Raw genomic sequence first — 19,352 nt, forward strand, 5'->3', positions numbered from 1 at the left:
GGATAGTTCACATTTTCCTCAGGCTCCCCATGAGCTGGAGAGCTGTTTAAGCAGGACCTGGGGGAGTGTCTCGGCCACCAGTTACCTCCTGTGAATGACCCACAGCTCAAGGTAGCCATCCGCCAGCTGGGAAACTTCCCAAGAGTCACAAAGGAGGGACTCTGCTCACGGTGGCCCGTGTCAAGCACAGAGGGGGTTCTGAGATGGGGAGCTGGGTGTAGGGAGGAGGTCAGGGGAAGGAATGCTCTTGAAGGTTCTCCCAGTCCTGTCCCAGGAGAACAGAAGACTTAACCATGGAGGGTGAAAGAACAGAGAGACAGTCATCAGAAAAGGCTTGGTGGACCTGGGTAGAGGGGTGGACCTTCCTTGTCAGAGTCCCTACTTCTCAGTGTGGCCCCTTCCCCCTCCCCACAGGCCTGTGGGTCAGGTACAGTCACACCTGAGGCCCAGACAAGGACACTGAGCTCAGAGCAGTTGCTTGTCCACAGTCACATGTGGGAGCACAGTGCCTAGGACAGTCCTGCACGTGGAGGAAGCCCCTTAATCGTCTGAATGGACGGGCAAGCTGGGCCTCGATCAGGCTGTTGCCTGGTCAGGAGAAGGGAGGGGTGAGTGGACACTGGGTCTGTGTAGGTGGAGACGAGCTCCCCTGAGGCAGAGGGGACTCAGACAGGAGGTTTTTGGGCCTCAGAGGAGACAACCAAACCAGGACCTCACAACCCTTCCTGCATACAGAGCAAGAGCAGCCAGGTGCAAGATGGCTTTGGGAGCACAGTGGCCGCCATGTGCAGCAGAAGGATGAAACGACCTAAATACACCCCCATCTTCCCTCCCAGCTCTGCCACTTGATGGCTTCGACCTTATGCAAGGGCTTTTGCCATCCCAAGACTCAGTTTCTCCATCTGTAAATTTGTGATAAATATCCCCTTACAGAGAGAGCTGCTGGGTTTTTTGTTTTTTTTTACTTTTTTTCTTTTTTTCCTGTGTGTGTGTGTGTGTGTGTGTGTGCGTGTGTGTGTGTGTGTGTGTGTTGGAGGGATTGATACCAGGGTTTGAACCCTGGGGCACTTAACCCCTGAGTCACATCTCCAGCCCTTTTTTATATTTTATTTCAAGACAGCCTCTCACTGAGTTGCTTAGGGCCTCACTGAGTTGCTGAGGCCGACTTAGAACTCGTGATCTTCCTTCAACAATCCTCCCAAGCGGCTGGGATTACGGGCGTGTGCCCCACACCTGGCTGTTGGGTTTTTATATAGCACTGGGGATGTCAAATGTCTAGCCTAGGACCAGCTTCTAGCAGGGTCTCAGGAATGGTTGCTCCTCCCATTTTTTCACCTTTGCTCTACCTTCTTTTATGGATCCCATGTCCTGCCACAGAGCCCAGAGCCAGGACACGCTAGGAGCTGTGGGCTTCAATGAGGTCCAGGCTGCAGCATGCAGGTCCAGTGCCCAACCTCCGCATTTTCTCTGACCTTGATGAGGCACTTCCCTTTCTTGGCCTCGTTTGATCACCTGTTAAACAGGAAGGAAGAGGACTGGACTGGCCAGTTCCTAAGGACTCTCCTAAGAGAAATAAACGTTGATGGAAGGCCATGGGGAATACGACTTTTCAAAGGGTCCAGAAGGAGACCTTATTCCACGTGGTACAACTCCATTCTTCTTTCTCTCATAGCAAAGTGTCACCTGGATTGAAGGCTGTTACCCAGCTTCCCTTGCAACACAGTGTGACTAATGGAAGTGTCGTGTGGCAGCTTGGATGATGTAGGAGCTGAGTCCCCTTCCCGCTTCTTTGTTATCTTTCCCTTCTCCAGCAGGTTGAAGTGTGCGAATGACAATGGGAACAGCCATCTGAAGGCGAGGTCCTTGAAAATGGAAGTCACTCATGGTGGGGCAATAAGCTGGAGCAAGCCTGGGCCCTTGGGGACTTTGGGGAACAGAGCTTCCAAGCCAGCCCTGGACCACCTACCTCCACCTGCTTCTATGTGAGACAGGAGCCCAATTCTCTTTTGCTTAAGCATTGTTATTGTGGTCTATTACTTACAACCAAAACTTAAAAGTTGCCTGTCCAGGGGCTGCAGTCTGCCCATAAAGCACATGACATGTGAAAACAGGAGTGTGCAGAGCCTTGCTTGTAGGTAAGTAGCTATGAACCTCATGATTACACTTCACATAGCTGGCTGGCGGCCACTGAAAAATCCAAGTGGGCCTCATGCACGGAGTGGATACACACGTGCATGTGTGCATTTACACTCGTGTACGCACGTGCTCATGTGTGTTTGCTTGTGCTTGTGTGTGCACGCATGTACTGTGTGCTCATGTGCAGGTATTGGTTCACCATCATGCACGTATATGAATATTCTTGCACGTATGTGAATATTCACATGTTCATACATGTGTGTGTGCTTGTGAATGTGCCTCGGTCTCTCAAGGACCCATCTGTTTTGAAGTAAATAGAGAAAGCCTTCTCCAATCCAGGGTGTGAGTACAGACCAAACTTCCTGAGCACTGCTATACTGAACAATGCAATAAATTGACTCAATCACCCTTATTCTGGGCTGGGGGCTGGGGGAATACTGGCCTCTCTCCTTCCCCATGCATTTTCGTTGGCCCCTGCCCTCCCCCGCCCCTCCCTGTTGTGCTGCTCCTTGTCCTCTGTGAGTATGAGCCTCGGGCCACATGTGTGCTCAGTAAAGACCAGTGTCTAACAGGGACAGTGATTAGCAGTTCATGTATTAAGGTCATGTTTATACTTCCATTGTCAACGGTGGTCATTATTTATTTGAAATGAGACTTTCTCATTTACTAGGCATTGCTGCTCTGAGTAAGTGCATGTCGAAGTCTTAATAATTTTCATATGGTGGGGACTGCAAATCAGGAGGGTTGAGGCTCCCTGTGCTAGACAGGAGGAGGTGCGGTCCCACGGGGCTGCTGGCTCCACATCACAGTGAGGGAAGCGTAGCCATGAGATAGGAGAGGGGATGGTCAAGGAGCACCTGGTAGCCTCAAATGAGCTCCAGCTTCTTGGCCCAGACAAATGACCTCCCAGGATACCAGGGGAATTTGCAGATGTGAACTCAGACCCTCTGTCAGGAATCTTGGAGAAATTGTGAAGAGCTGGAGGCTGGATAAACAACCAAATTTGTCATCCCCCAAACAGGAAGCAAGTACATTTTTAGTAACTACAGCTGGTAGGAGGCAGCCTGGTGTTAGGGAAAGAGAACAGGACTTGGAATTAGAGCTGGGAGAGAATCTCTCTGGCTTGGGTGATCTTGTGGGAGTCCTTGACCCCAGCTTTCCTCATCTGTGAAATAGGATAGTATCAAATCACACAGGCTGGTACTAAGACACTCAAGAGATAACTTTCCAAAAGAGCCAGATAAATATATCACTTTTCTCACCTTTCTTTCCCTATAGGCCAGCTACATTCTCTACTGAAATGTGGAGAATTTGGAAAGGTCTTGGAAGAAATGTGTTTCTCCCGAGAGAAGGCCATGACAAGCAGGTCTCTTTCCTTCTCAGTGGACATGCACTCTTTAGAGGTTAGAGGAAGCTGTCAACAGAAAGCGTGTCCACTTCGAGCAAGTATTTGTAAGGTTTCTCATTCGGAGACACTGGGATCAGTAACACCATCCACCTGGATGGCTGGTGGGCTCCACCGGGCTCGTGGAGGAAGTGGGGAAGCGCTGAGGGGGTGTTAAAACAGGTCATCGGACTTTCAACTGGTTAAACAATTGTATTAAGAGGAATGACGGCTGGTCCCATATGCACCTGGCGGAGGTCTCCCGCAGAGTGACAAGAGCTCTGCGACCGCCATCTCTTCCTGTCCTGGGGCATTATTATCAATGCGTTCAATAAAGACTTAGGAAATGTGCTTATCAAGTGTTCAGATGACAGAAAGAGCAGCTAAGCAGGAGAAAAACGACCAGGCTTTGTATAAACTTACGCTTGCCTGATCCTTGCAGCCACCCCAGAAGCGGGGACAGTTCGATCATTCTCCATTGACATTTGAGGAAGCTGGGGCTCAGACAGGTCAAGTGACTCGCCTGAGGCCATGTAGCTAGGAGATGGTGGAGCCACAGTCAGGGAGAGGAGGGCGCCAAGGAAATCCAACATTTAAAAAATACACAAGAAAAAGAATTAGGTAATTCTAGAAATTTTAGACCTGAAACATTTCTTGCCTGCAGGTCACTGCTCTAAACTCTGCATTTATTTCCAGATTTAATCCTTCCCACAATTCTATGGGCCAGGTGCCATGTCTCTTCCTACTTTACAGATGAGGGAAACTGAGGCAAAGAGAACTTCGGTGCCAAAGCCATGTGACTCAGAGCACAGAGTGGCTGTTCACCTTCCCAGTCTGGAGAGCACCTGCCTAGAACTTGAAAGAAGACATGACAGGACTCGGGGGGTGACATTAAGCCTGAAGGAGGAGCCCTGAGCCACATGAGGGAACAGCGAGTGCCCAACCCTGGAGGTGGGAATTTGTTGTGCTGGTAGAGGAACAGCACGGTGCCTGGAACAGCTGTGCCAGGGGTGAGGGGTCAGGGGTCAGAGGCAAGGGCAGGGTTTGGGGGGCTTTGAGGTCACAGCAAAGAGTTTGGGCTCTTCTCCCTTTTTGTAGTGGAAAGGCCAAGCAAGAGTTTATGCGGAAAAGCAGTGATGGGGGTGGACTTTCCACAGAGCCCCAGGCCTCAGGACCGAGGCGCCCAGCTGGAACCTTGATCACCCTGGGAGGCCCGCCTGGCCAGAAGCACAGCATAATGCTGTTGGGCCTTCCTGGTCTTCTCCACTTACTTTTAGAAACTCAGACCCCTATCCAGGTCCACTGGCCCATGATCTTAGTCCTCCTAGTGCTCCAAGCATACTGGGAAGTCCCCAGTACTGAGTGGGGACCTGGAGGACACACAGAGGTCCCAACCCACAGGGTCAGGGGCTCAAGTGGAGACTCAAAGGCCTGATGGGATTTCCCAGCAAGAAATAGGAGAACCTGCCCTTGAATTCAGACAACCAATCAGAAGAGTCAGGGAGAAAGGTGGGCTCGGGAGGAAGGAGAGTCGAGAGGAGTGAGCTGGGAGGACAGCCAAGGAGCTAGGAGATCTAGGGAGGAGGGAGGAGGAGGAAGAGGAGCTGCCCCAGGAGAGAAGGAGCCAGAAAGCAGGGGACAAAAAGGGGAACCAGGGAGAGGAGGCCTGGAGGAGAGCGATGGGGAGAAAGGAGAACCAAAAAGCAGAGGTAAACCAAGGAGGAGGGAGAGCAGGGCGCCAGGGGCTGGGAGGAAGTAAGGAGGGGGGATAACTGGTGGGGGGAGGAGGGGGACTCAGAGAGGAAGGGACCCAGGAAAGAAGATGAGATAAAGAGGAAGAGAAATGAGGAGGAGAGGGGTTGAGGGAGAGGCGAGAAGAGGAAGGACAAGGGAGGAGGGGGAAGCAGGGACAAGTGGAAGATGGGGAGGAGGGCGAGACAGGGAGGAGGAGGGAGATAAGGAGAGCAGGGGAGCTGCGGGGAGGAGGGATGGGGCTGGCTAGCTCAGCAGAGCTGGTCGAGCAATCCGGGCAAAGGTATGTTTGGGGAGCACCCACACTGAGGCCCAGTAGGACGGTGACTTCTCTGCATTTGGCCTCTCTCCTGTGGTCCCCACTAGAGGAGGGATCCTAAAAGCAGGGCCTTGCTGGCCTCTCCCCTGCCATAGCAGTGCAGATCGATATTTGTTGAGGGAAGTGGCATCCCACGGCACTTGGCTTCCACCCACAAGGCCAGCTCATACCTTGCCCCTTGGGACCCTCCCAAGGGGTTCCATGCGTGCTTACCCACTTGGCTATGGCCATCTGCCCTGGCCGCCTCTCCTGACAGTGTCTGGCACATCAAGGGCCCTTGGCTGAGCTTGGGCGAGGAGTCACAGGTCTGCACCGGGGAAGCCTACTGGGAAGTACCTCCAGAGGGTAGAGCCAGGGCAGGCTAGGGTGAGGCCGAGGGCCATTTCAGCTATCTCTGTGCACTACCAAAAGAATGATCTAGCAATCACACCATGAAATGGGTTGGTTGGTGAAACATGGGGCCCTCTGTCCCTGGGGGTGATCTGGGAGAGAATGAGCAACCACAGAGAGCCATGACCATTTCTGCATTCAACATGGAGCACCTACTATGTGCCAGGTCATGGGTAGGGTGTTGGGAGCACCCAGAGGAATCAGATCCAGCCCTGCCTTCAAGATGCCACACTCCTGTGACAGATAAAGATCAGTTAAGAGAAAATTCCATGTTGTATGATATGTGTGATGGCAGTAGTCACCAAATATTTGTGGAAAAGATGGGACAAATCTAGGAGGGCTTCCTGAAGGAGGTGCTATTAGTATAAAGATGCCAAGAAACAGTAGGAGCCAGCTAGCAGCTATAGATGGTACAGCTGAAGTGTTTGTGTCCTTGCTGCTCCAGACGCGGGGTCCCACACCCCAGGGAAGGCAGGCAGGAGTGGATGGGAGGGAGGAAGTACCAAGGCTGAGCAGGTGTCTGGGGCATCCTTGGGGTTCTGCTGCAGTTGAGTATGCTGTGGGGACCCTCAGCTCTACCTCTGCCATTTGTAAGTGACTAAGCCAACCACACAAACCAGAGCTGCTCATCATTACTGAAAAAAATACTTGCCACAAAAAAATTCGGTGGGAAACAACACCCACGTGCATGATCATAAGACAATCAATATCCCATTTATCAGTGAAGGAAGAGAAGCTCAGTGGCGGGCTCTTTAAGTCTAGTTTCAACTGTTGTAGGATGCTTTAAACCTTTACAGTCTGTTTATGTGAATTCATGGTTTGTGTGGGAGGAGGCAATCAAGGGTTTGAAAACTTCATCATTTATTTAAAATGTTCAATCAGCCCAGGAGCTTGGGAGGCTGAGGCAGGAGGATTGCGAGTTCCAAGCCAACCTCAGCAAAAGCGAGGCACTAAGCAATTCAGCGAGACCGTGTCTCTAAATAAAGTACAAAATACGGCTGGGGACGTGGCTCAGTAGTCAAGTGCCCCTGAGGCTGAGGCAGGAGGATCGAGTGTCCCTAAGTTCAATCCTCACATGAAAAAATTTAAAAAGAGCTCAATCAATTTCCCACTTTTGGAAAAGCACCCTAATGATGCACTCTGTCCCCACAGGGAAGCCAGCTGATGGGTACCCAGGACCTCCCCGTACTATTTTTGCAACTGTTTATGAGTCAGTAATTATTTCGAAATAAAAAAAAATTAAAAACAAACAGAAAACCTCCAGCTCTGGACACATGGGGCCAGTTCAAGCATCAAATCTGATTTTTTAAAAAAATTAAAAATAACGTTTGTTCACAGAAACAGCTGTTTCTCATTTAATAATTTTTAGAAGGTCGTTTTGGGAAGCTTACATAAATTTGTGATTTATTATGCTCTCTACATTTTCTTTTCTTTTTTGAAGCATAATTTTATTATGTAGAGAAGAGGGTCTTCCTTCCAGCACCCTGGATGCTTCCTCTTTACTCGTAAGCATCGAATAAATTTACATCAGCTGACTTTCTATGTGTGCTCCAATTTGGCAAAGTTGGGAGCTGCTGCACGGGACACAGGGGCCTTTGGGGCAGGGGTGAGGAAGGAAAGGGTGGCCAGCGTCTGGGGAGTGTGGAAGGGTGGGGAAGCTGGAGGTAGAGGGCTGCCGGGAGGTGCGTTTGCAGCCTGGAGCTACAGAAGGTGTGATACAGACCCAGTGGGCGCCGTGCTCCTCTGAGCAGGCCTAACTCTCTTCCTAACCTCTCAGAGTTTTCCCTGTTCCTTCCTTTGGCTCTCAGCATTCCAGGGGGGCCTGAAGGGCCTGGGGCCCTGGACGGAACCCAGTTTGTGCCCACCTGGACAGGCACCCCTATTGTGCTTCTGCTTCCCTCTGATACCCAGCTACAGAGCAGCACCTTCCTGATGGGTCTCCAGACAGGGGCCACGAGGCTCCACGCAGCCCTCCTGCTGGCTCTCCTATGCGCATGGCCCAAGCACGACCCTCCCGGCTGTTTGGGAAGCTCAGAACACCCTGCGGGCCCTGGCAGAGGCTCTTGCCAGGCTGGCCTGTGAGTTCAGTGGATGGCGAGAACATGTCTGTCTGACGAGTCCCCAAGCTTCACCCAAGCCGGGGTCTGAATGGAAACATTATCACAATTTAATTACCTTTCACAAACGCAGCCTGAGAAACCCCACTCCTTGGCCAGAATGCCAACTTCAAATAGAGCCAGGGGTGAGCGGAAGCTGTGCTCCCCCAGGGGTGAGGGGACAGTCCCCAGGAGCTATGCACCCTTTAATGAAGCTTCTAAGTGACCCCTGGGCCCCAGCCTGCATGGGGCCAAGTGGGTCCTCCCCCAGTGTGGACAGTAAACTCCAGCACGGGGTGGTCACTCAGTTTTTTTGGAACATCCTGAAGGGCTTCTATTTCTCTCTCTCTCTCTCTCTCTCTCTCTCTCTCTCTCTCTCTCTCTCTCTCTCTCTCTCTCTCTCCCCTTTCTTTCCTTTTCTTTCTTTCTTTTTTTTTTTTTTTTAATAAAACGGGTGATAAAGGGTCCTGCCAGGAACCATTGTCTTCCAAAGTCTAAAGTGTTTGAAATTAATTTATCCGCTTAGGATGGTGTATAAATTTCTCATTACGAGTGTCAGTGGTGAACAAGAAACCATTCCAAGAAATGTCTCGGGCCCTTGCCAAGCCCTGGGCCCTGGGTCCCTCGCGGAGCCGGTGCCCGCGACAAAGGGCTTCACACAGTCATGAGCGTTAACTATGCATGCTTTCGCGTTGCCCGGGCTCAGCCAAATGCCCTGTGAGAACGACACGTCCACACCGGGTTTTATTATTCTACACAGATGCCGGTTCCTTGTGTGTTTGCAGCTTGTGGAGCATAATGTGGGGTGCTGGGGGGTTTTGTTGTTGTTGGGCATGTGCTCTTTTACTCTACCCCTCCCTCGCCCCTTCTTTAGGTGAGCCACCCCCAAAAAGGCTGGGGCAAGGGGAAGTGGGGGAGAGGCCGGGAAGGTTCTTGGAAGGGCTGGGGATGGGATGGGGGAGGGGATTAATGAATTGAGTCTCTTTGAGGTGTGCGTGTTGGGGGGCGGGGTTGAAACCAAAGAGAGGAAAGGGAAGGGGAGGGGGAGGTTAAGCCCTGGGAAAAAATGGCACCCCGTCCCTTGCTGGGCCCGACTGCCAGCTACCAGGCAGAGGGAGCTGTGCTTCTGCTGCTCTGGAGCTCCAGCACCTGGGCCCCGCCTCCCAGGCTGTCCCCAGGAGGCTCTTCTTTGGAGAGAAGGGCCCCCAGGGTCCTCCCACCATGTGTCACCCTCTCATTCCCAAATGCAAATGGGAATCTGAGACTGCAAGGGCTGAAGAGGTGGCAAAGCTGGGACTCAAACTCGGGCCCCTGAGGGTGCTGTTTGCTCAGTCTCCTGTCTGTCCTCCTCCCCCAGCAGCCTGGGGCACAGTCCCTCGTCCTCCAAAGCCCACCTTACAGAGCCCTAGGGTGAGGCTGTGTCCCTCTACCTCCTCTGCTCTACCCTGTCAGGCCCTTGCCCTGGGCATCATGCTCAGGACCCCCAGGCTGCTCTTCTCCCCCTAACAGAACCGGCCCAGAGGGAAACAGATCCAGCCTCCAGGAGCATGGCTGGTGCCCCTGGGCCCTAGTCAGAGCTCAGCAGAGGGTGGCGTTCCCGGGAGTTTCCTAGAGGAGACAAATCTGAGACCTTAAGGGGCAGTGAAGGAAGGCTAGCCTGGGATCTCATAGACCTCGAATGAGTCCTCCTTCGTAACCATCTCCCTGTGTGACCCAGCCACTGTCCTCTCCTCTAAGCTTTGGTGCTCTCTCCTGAATATGAAGGGTCGGGTTCAGGTATCGACATGCTGCCCTGGCTCTGGTCCCCAGGATGGGGGATGGGAGCAGAAGTTACTGGCCACAGAGGCTGTCAGTGCTGATCTCAGAGCCCGCAGCACGGGCAGGTTGGAATTGATCCCCGGGGTCACTGGCTGGGTACTGAGGCCCAGCACTGGAGAGAGCCCTGTGAGTCATGTGGCCTGCATCATCCACCATAGCGCCTAGATAGGCCCGTCTCTTTCTGAACATAGAGCCCTCTCTCTTCTTCAGGGGTGCTGGCCAGAAGGCCGGGCATGCTCGGACCCAGGGGCCACTTTGCAGAACCACCAGTCTCAGTTGGCACACTCATGCCCAGCCTCTGTGCCCGGACACTGAGGGCAGGGCCTCTCCAGAGTGGCTGATTGGGATGCCTGGCAAGTCACCGGCCCTGGGCGGTGGGCCAGCCTACAGCCCCTGTGGAGGTGGCCTCATTAAAGGCTCATGGTCCAGTGGGCAGGGCATCAGACTGGACATCTGGAGGCTTGGGGCCGGGTCCAGCTTGCTGCTGCTTTGCTGGGTGACCTTAAGCAGATTACTTGGCCTCTCAGTGCCCCATCTGCCCCCTACCTCCTCCCTGTCTGGCAAGGCTTCCTGGAGGGAATATTAATGGGGCAGCTACAGCACCTCGGCCTCCACCATTCCAGCCATGCCAGGAGTGGACAGGGTCACACAGGAAGCCTTCCTCCTGACACCTTCTAAGCGCCTCCCGGGCATTACTGGCCACAGGCCTGGCTTGAGCCCCAGGATGAGGTTGCAGCATCTCGGAGCAGAAAGAGCTGTTGGGAAATCTTCCTCTGCAGATAAAGAAATGGGGGAGCAGTGGGCAAGACATGCGGCGGGGGGCATTGCTGGACTGGGAACCTGGGGGTCCCTCTTCTGAGCCCTTAATTCTTTCTTGAGCTGTTCACTCCAGCCTTCCCTTCCAGACATGGGCCACAGGATGATGCTGTCAACACGCACTCTACACCGCCAACGCTCGGAACAGCCTCCAGGACGCACCTGGCTTCCTGGTGGTCGGGTACCTCCTCGGGCCCCGGCCCCTTCCTGCAGCCTCCTCTGGTACCCTCCCCTCACCTGGCACAGCCCAGGCTCCGGCAACACCAAGGCATGAGCTCCAGATCCTCCAAGCTCACACGGGATCCCTAGCCCTGTGCACACCGATCCTGCCCCCTGGGGAACCCTCCTCATCTCCTGGGTGAGAGGATTCCCCTCTGTGACCACGATGATGCAGCCCCTTTACATGATGCCTGCTCCAAGTTGTCCCGAGGACACAGCCTGGGTCCTTCCTCTTTGGTCCTGTGGCATCTTGGTTCACTGTCATCAAAATGCTGCCTGTCCAGGCCATGGAGCCCCACATGGAGCCCACAGCGTAGACCCAGGGCTTGGTGTGCAGTAGGAACTCAGCCATGTGTACTGCATGACCAAGAAGTCAAAAACATTGTCCTGACGGCCGAGGCCCCGTTCTCCTTCCCTTGCCTCTGTCACTTTAAGGGACCTTGAACAAACACATAAAAGCTTTGTCCAAGAAGTGGTGACTCACCAGGTTCCTCCTGCTGCTCTGCAGTGGCCTCCACATCCTGGTACTTCAGGGACAACCTAGGCCCATCCACCTCCAGCTCCTCTTTTTGTGCTGTGTCCCAGTCCAGCAAATAATAGTAATAATATTAAGAGTATTATTATTACTATTATAATAATAATATTCCCCACTGATTGTGACTGTATTTTGTGTTAGGTGCACAATAGAAATATCCCTGAAAACAAACTTGCAACTCATTTATAGGAAACTGAGGCTCAGAGAGATTAAGTGGTTTGCCTGGGGTCACACAGCTGGTACAGGCAGAGCTGGGAACCGAGCCCAGAACTGCAGGACTGCAAAGCTCCCATCCCCACTAACATCTGCTCTCCTCCAAAGTCTGCCAAGGGGGCTGCTTGCAGGCATGGCATCAGCAGAATTACTAAAGGCCAAAAAGGAATTTCTTGGGTGAACCTTTTCCCTTGACATTGGTATTTAAGTCAGTTTTCAGAGCTTAACCCAAAGTAGTCTCAAGGGTGGGATTTGAGATAACAGAATTATCTAATGACAACAAGAGTTGTAATTGTACCAATAGCTCAGCAACACACACAGTGGATGTGCCAGTTAACACTTCTTCCTATCCTTCTCCACTGTGTGTGACTTATAGATTTGTATTTTCAGTTGCTGTATCAGTCATCTTTCCATTACTGTGATGAAATGCCTGAGAAAATCAAGTTATAAGGAGGAAAGGTTTATTTTGGCTTATGGTTCAGAAGTCTCAGTCTGTGGTCATTTGGCCCTGTTGCTTTAGACCTGTAGCAGTTCAGTACATGGTGGAGCCAAGGTAGAGGGGGGTCTGCCAGGAAACAGAGAGACAGGAAGCAGTTGGGGTCCCAATATCCCTTTCAAGGGCAACCCCCCTATGACCTAACTTCTACCATAGGCTCTACCTCCTAAAAGTTCCACCACCTCCAATAGTACCACGGGCTAGTAACCAAGCCTTTAAACACACTGACTTTGGGGGTCATTTCAAATCCAAACTATATCAACAGACCTTTTCAAGAATTGATGTTAAAAGGATGTATCTGTACATAGATACAGTTCAATTATCTTTAGGTCATGAAATTGTGTATTTTGGAAATATTTGATGCAAAATAGATACAAGAAAGACTTCTGGCCTTATAGCGTACATCATTATTTGCAAATTTCACAGGGAATACTGATTGTCCGGGCGCGCTGGAAGATTGGAGTGGCAAGCTTACTGCACCCAGAAAGCTGCCAGGGATAGGGACTCTAGCAAGTTTTGACAGAAGCCAAGAGGACGAATTCCCAGAGCAGAGAGGAGGGAGAGCATAGCGTCAGGTACCTTGTAGCTAATACAATGCATTTAAAGTGCAGGGAGAGTGGGGAGCTCCCAAATGGTCCCCTCAGCTCAGCAAGCATGGGTCATTTGAACCTTCTCTGTTCCCTTCAGAACCAGACACTAGGGATAAACAAAGCTGGGGACTACCTGTCCTGGAGGTGCTCCTCAAAACGGTCCTGGGGAAGGGGACTTCCACCCACCCAGATCATCTGGGCTGCACCCTGGCTGTCACGGGTCTCAGCAGTGTAGAGTCTACAAAAGTACCTACAACCTCATCAGGCCTCTCCTCTGATAATGTCCTCAGTGGCTCCCAGTTACTATTTATTATTAGAACAAAATTCAAGGGCTTATTGTAACCAAAAAGGCCAAAGGAACTGAGCCCCTGTCTGCCTCACCTGGTCTCCTACCCGGTTTCTCCTTTAATTTGGTCTCCAGTCACCCAGGGTTTTTTCTCGTTCTTGTGACATTCCAATTTCTTTCTCACTTTAGGGACATCCTGACCTCCCTAATTGCCCGGACCTCACCTTAGGGACATCACCTGGACATCTCCAGCGCATGCTTATCATCTCAGCTCCGTGTGGCTTCCCCAGGGAGGCCGCGGCGACTCCTGAGCGAGCCCCCAGGCCCTAACACACTCTGCAGTCCGCTTCCCCATGGCGCTGGACACACATGTGAGTAGACATGGGGACATGCCATCGAATGTTCAGTTTCTATCTCCTCTGCTACACCAAAGACTCCATGAAATTAGCCGCCGGTTTCATCTCCTTCACAGCAGTGGAGTCCAGCAGAGAGAAGTTACACACATCGGTGGTGTGCTGAATGCGGGTCCTCTCGTCCACACTCGGTGGAGGTCACAAATGTGTGATGTGGACGTGGCTGGGCATCCAGTCGGTGAGAAGCAGAAAGAGCGCCTCGCACATCTGGCGCCCGTCAACTGCAAAGGATGAGGAGTCGCTGTCAGCCCTGGAGCTGCCGGCACTGGTGTTCCCTTCTTTTGGGGCAGCAATGGTGACAGACCACAGCCTCCAAGCTCTAAGCAGATCCAGATGTCCCTCCTCCTCATCTTCCTGGTCTACTGCTCAGTTTCTTCCGGACCCCTTCTGGTCCGGAAGCTCACACTGTGTAGTAGTCTTTTTTGTGCAGTGTCTCTGTCTGTGAGATCGATATCATGTGCCTTTGTTGGGTTTCTGTCAACTCCTCTTGGGGCTCTTTGCTTCTCTAGCATGCTCAGCAAAATGCCTACTACAAAGCCCTGTGCCTGCTTGGCTATCTGCTCGCCAGACTGACCCCTTCGCAGCACCCTTGGGACAACCGGTAGCTCCGAGTGGGGCCAGGGGGGATCAACTCCCCGGCTGGGGTCTTAGTGGGCGGCCCTGACACTGTGCCCCCCATGTCAGCATTCTTCCTCTGTGACCTCTGCACCCCCTTTCTGCAGGGGGTGGGGGGCTCTGCCTTAAATGCAGCATGGGGGAGCAGGGTGAGGGTTCTAGAGTTTGCAGACTGAATATTTACTGAGGAACTTCGGCTGCTCTTTAGCTCAGCCTCTGTAATTATCAAAAAGTAGTTAACAGATAGCAGCTCACCCAGGTAAGGCATGAGGGGCTAAGTAGCCACGCCTAGTATGGAGCTTGGCACAGAGCTGGTACTTAATAAATGGTCCTTCTCTTTCCTCTGAGCAGCCTGAGGAGGTGGGCATTGTGTTCTCAGGGACAGGCCCTACTGGTCCAGGAGTTAAATCACACATCCGCGGCCTCCTAGCCTCACTGCCCGCAGTGGCCTTTCTCCAGGACGGCATACCCTGTGCACAGGGAGAGAGTAGGAGGAAGAGGGCCGCCACAGTGCAATCGCTGGGCCTCTTCAGGACTGGGGTTTCGCAGGAGTTCTGCATCGCGGTGTTGCCAAACAGGAGCATCCGTGTCACCCTGAGGATCGACCCTGGGTGAAAACTGCTCCCAGGGCATGCCCCACCCGGGCATGAGGCCACTCTGACCCCAGAGAGATCCCCAGGGAGACTGGCGTCGTGCACCGCCCCTGGGCACCACGGCCGGCACATCAAGTCACGGCACGTTCTCCTTATTTGCCAATCTGTTGACTGTGCCCCCTCTGGCCTTCGAGTCCTATTCACTGGGCGGTAAACATGTTACCTAGCAACCGAGTGTCAATATCAACAAAGGCTCCGATGAAGTTGTTAATCTGGACAAGACTGACAGCAGGGCCAACGCGCTCTGTGCGCGGCTCCTCCAAGTATTGTCTGACACTTAGATTTGCCCACGAGGATATCGACGCTCAAAAGACCCCACGTCTCCCTCCACTATGAAAATTAAATGAAGTGTGTGTCACAGGCAGGGAAAAGGCACCAGCACGGGCCTCCTGGGGATCTTGCTTGTCTGTTTCTTTTCTCCCCACTGTGCGGGAGCCCAGGGGATGGAGTGCTTCCCCCAAATGCAGCGACCGCTGCTAATTTCCCCTAACAAAGTGAGACACTCCAAGGCCAGTCCTGGGCACCCGAGGAGACATGCCTGTCATTTGTTCTTTTGGGGGGCCCCAGGTGGGGCGAGGAGGGCACAGCTGGCTCTGAGACTGAGCCCTATGCCAGGCTGGGGCACCCGATCACACTGTGAAGTAAGGTTGACCACGTGGCAGGTGCTGCATGGTGGCAGTCTGCGGCATGCCATCAAGAAGGTCAGGACCCTGCTCCCTGGAGCTCCTGGTGCAGTGGAAACAGGCAATAGATGAAGGGGAAACCTGTTTATGACCTAATACTATGCAGATCTCTGGAGGCAGAGTCTCGTGGGACAAGGGGGCAGTGAACACAAAGTCCCGAGGGTGGACGGAATGTGTTTTATATATTCCAAGGGCTGCAGGGAGGCTGGAGGGTCTGGGATGGAGTGTGGGTGGGGTGAGGAGGAGCCTGATCCCGTGAGGCCCGGAAGGCTGGCGGAAGGACTTCCAAGGAGTTCCTCCTCAGGGAGTGGCGAGCACAGTGGGCCATGGTCTGATTCCACAGCAGTGGCTCTGGGAAAAAGAACGCAAGGGCCACATGGTCAGGGTCCCCTCAGCAAGATAGAGGTCAGGAGCCTTGAGCAGTTCAGGGGTGACAGTGATGCTTGATGGAATGTTATCCCTTCACCGTTTTTAATGCAGTTTTTAAGAGTCTTTTAATTCCTTTGCTTACTTAAAGGAAACAGTGGGGCTGAAACCAGTGCAGCCTTGGGACAGTGTCTTGAGAAGGCAAAGCTGTCTGAGGAGAATTTAATCATATTCCCTTAATGCCAACATATATTACCTAATGTTATGGCAGGTTAAGTTTCCCAAGTACAGTTGGAATGTTAAGTTCCTTTTAAAATGCATTCAAGTCAACCAGGTGTGGGGGCACACTCCTGTAATCCTCACAGTTTGGGGGACTGAGGCAGGAGTTCAAAGCCAGCCTCAGCAACTTAGCATGGCCCTAAGCAACTCAGTGAGACCCTGTCTTTAAAATAAAAAATAAAAAGGACTGGGGATGTGACTCAGTAGTTAAGTGTCCCCGGGTTCAATCCCCGGTACCAGAAAGAAAAAGCCTGTTTGATTTAATAAACAAAGCAGAACAATTTTGAGGGGAGAACTACTGTGCTGAGTCATATGAAATTGCCAACATTTGGCCACTTCTGACCTCCAAAATGGCAACACTTCATGTGGCCTCCAGAATGGTTGTGTGGTCCACAAGTAGGAAACAGTGACGGTAACAGCAAGGGCGAGCATTCTTGAGGGCTTGCCAAGGCCAGCATGGCTGCCAGTGCTTTAATCCCAGAGTAACAAGAGCGTGGGCAGGTGCCACACAGCCATGCTTCCCTGGTGATGGACCACGTGTGTGATAGTGGCCAGCGGCCACGTCATACATCTCACGTTTCTTGTCTCTTGATGGTGTCCTCTTCTCTCTGCTTGATTTAGTCTCTTGTTGCTTGGCTCATCACAGCTTCCAAGTGCACAAAATCCACTGCTGTGTTGCCAGGAAGAGGCCAGGTCAAGTGATGGACCTGGAAGGTCAAAGTGACTAGACTACGAAGGTGGGAGATCAGCGCTGGTCAGCACTCGCCACTCAGGCATGTCCCCTTCCACTGTCCTGCAGTCTTGAGGCACAAAAGCAAGTGATGGAAGCTGCTAAAGGCTCTGCTTCACTGGAGGCCACGAGACTAACAAGAAATTCAGATCTGATGTGGAGAAACTGCTGCTGACCAGGATTGAGGACATGACACAGGAGCACATCCCTCTCCACACACAATGATCATGGCCAAAGCAAAACGTTTGTTTGCAATGTGGAAAAGAAGGCTGGACTCAGCCATGGTGGTTATTTACTGCTAGCTCTGGACAGTTTGAGTGAAGCAAGAATTGTCATTCATCATATGATAGGAATGCCCATTCCGAGTCTCTGAGTATGGTGTGAGGGCAAATGAAGGATTTTTGAAGGCTAGACAAGCTGATCACAGAGGACACTAGCAACAGTGTCTACTGTACAGCCAAGGCGTGTGGCAGGCCCTGCAGTCTAGGTTTGCACCAGCGCACTCTGTGATGCTCATGCAGCAGTGACTATCTAACCACACATTTCTCAGAATGTCCCCATCACTAAGCGATGCATGGTTGGACTTGGAAGGCCATCAATCACATGCCAAACTCACAGAGGCTTGCATCTTGGGCAAATGCCTTCCACTCTCTGGGCAGAGCTGATGCAGGACCGAGGCCCTCCCTCCTCTGTCTTCCATTGTCTGGGACCCATCCCTGGCCACATTACTGAGAAGCCCTGCAGAGAGCACTGCCGGGCAATGGCTGTGGCTGGGGATCACAGGCAGAGAACAGAAATATGGTAAGTCATTGTCTCAGCCTCAAGAGACAGAAGCAAGGAGGCATGGGCCTGTGACAGCAAGCCTGTGGCCAAGCAGTCAGTCCCTACTGTCCAATTCAGAGGGGAGAGACATCGGCAAAGTCACAGCAGACAGAGGTCTGCCCTGAGAATCTGCTGCAGCGTGGGCCCTTGAAAGCCTGGACCTGTGCAGGGCTGAAGGGCACAGGTGACCCGAGAGGCGTATGAGAGGTGGGAATGATCGGTATGCACAGGGCTGGGGAGGACACAAGGAGGCCAAGCAGAGGGGGGACCCAAGATGAGACAGGGAAAACAGAGACACCAATGATAAGGGTGGACTCCAAGGGACATGCCCTTGCAGTTACAGAGCACTCAGGAAGCTTCAAGGCTCTATCTCAGCTTCCCAATCAGCCCAGAGGGTTCTCCCCAAAGCTTATGCAATGTCAGTCCAGCGGGGGACAGCCACACCCAGAGGTGCCGACATAGGACTGTATGCACCTGGAAAGGGCCCACCTGTCTCTGCCTCCTCTCCTGCCCCAGGGCCCTGACTCCCCCTGGGTGGGAGGTGAAGCCAACATATACTCAGGGGCTTGGGGTGGTGAGGAAATGCCAGGACCCCAGGTGACAGAGTGGGCATCCAGGAGACCTAGACAGACCATAGCAGTGGGCAGGTCCCAAAGGATAAATGTAACTTGGAGTTCAAGGTGCCAGGAAGAGGAGATATCAGGTCGGAGCTACTGCTGCTGAAGGAAGTCGTGGGCTAGTTTGATTCCCAAGTCAAATAAAGCTTCGGCTCTTGGTGTGGGTTACACCCCCTCTCACGTGGGTGGCAGGAAAATGGACAGCCTGCAAAACCAGAGAAAAACATAAATAATGAAGTTTAAGCCAGAGCCCCTCATGGTGTGATTAAGAGCAGAGGCCAAGATGGGGTGGGAAGGGATGCCTGGAGAGGGAACAGGGCTGGGGTGACAGCCACAGACTGGACTCTTAGTGCTGGAGACCAAAAGAGGAAGGAAAGCCAGGGAGAGGAGATTCTCCTCCATGCAGGGGGCTGGTATCCCTGGCCCTGCCCATGACCACCAGGAGTCCAGGAGTTAAATCCTCTCCATCCTTCACCTCGCCAGGGCACAGCGGGCCTGCTGCCCAGAGAGGAAGGAAAGCAGGGGGAGTTTGGAGGGCCCGGATTGCACAGGCTGCGTGGCGTGTGCCCCAGCACCGGGGGCACAGGAAGGGCCTACCTGGCTGGGTCTGGGCCGGGTCCTGTGGGGAGGGGCTGAGGATGGAGGGCAGATGGGCCATGCAGGGCCCCACAGGTGAGGAGGACAGCAAGCAGGAGTGCAGGGGTAGTCACTGCCTCCTTCCTTTCTCTGGAGAGAAAGAAAGAGAGTCCCAGAGAAGAAAGAGGAAGAGTGAGAAAGAGAAGACAGACTGGATAAGAGTGGTAGCTGGACAGAGCGAGGGTGGGTGCCAGAAGGGGGCCCCAAGATTAGACAGGAAGCGGGGAGGAGGAGGCAGTGGGTAGCAGGATGGATGGGAGAGGGGCTGCACTAAATGTGCACACTGCCCTCATGCCGGCACCCTGCCGCCCCCACCCCCTCCACCCGTGACCAGCTTGGGTGAAGAGAGACCTTCACTGTGAAGTCACGGTGAAGGTCCAGGGCTCACCCCAAACTTGCTCCCTCCCCTCAAGCGCAGAGTCGAGTGGAGAGGGCTAGTAGAGGCCACTTGGGCCTTACCCAGGCGCTGGCACCTGGCCAGGCCCAGG

General features: G+C 53.0%; 1 long non-coding RNA gene across 2 annotated transcripts in view; it reads right to left on the reverse strand.

The window, feature by feature from the left end:
- The window catches only part of LOC124980419 (uncharacterized), a 38,771-nt gene that overhangs the window by 10,757 nt on the left and 8,662 nt on the right, over window positions 1-19,352 (reverse strand). The window contains exon 3 of one of the 2 annotated variants that reach the window (XR_007107798.1): window positions 16,302-18,433. The exons of the other annotated variant lie outside the window; for it this stretch is intronic. This is a non-coding gene — a long non-coding RNA (uncharacterized LOC124980419). Of the gene's footprint in view, window positions 1-16,301; window positions 18,434-19,352 lie in introns of those variants that run through there. 2 annotated transcript variants of the gene reach the window in all.

Source organism: Sciurus carolinensis, chromosome 3, assembly GCF_902686445.1.
Source record: "Sciurus carolinensis chromosome 3, mSciCar1.2, whole genome shotgun sequence".
In the NCBI taxonomy this organism is placed as follows: Eukaryota; Metazoa; Chordata; class Mammalia; order Rodentia; family Sciuridae; genus Sciurus; species Sciurus carolinensis.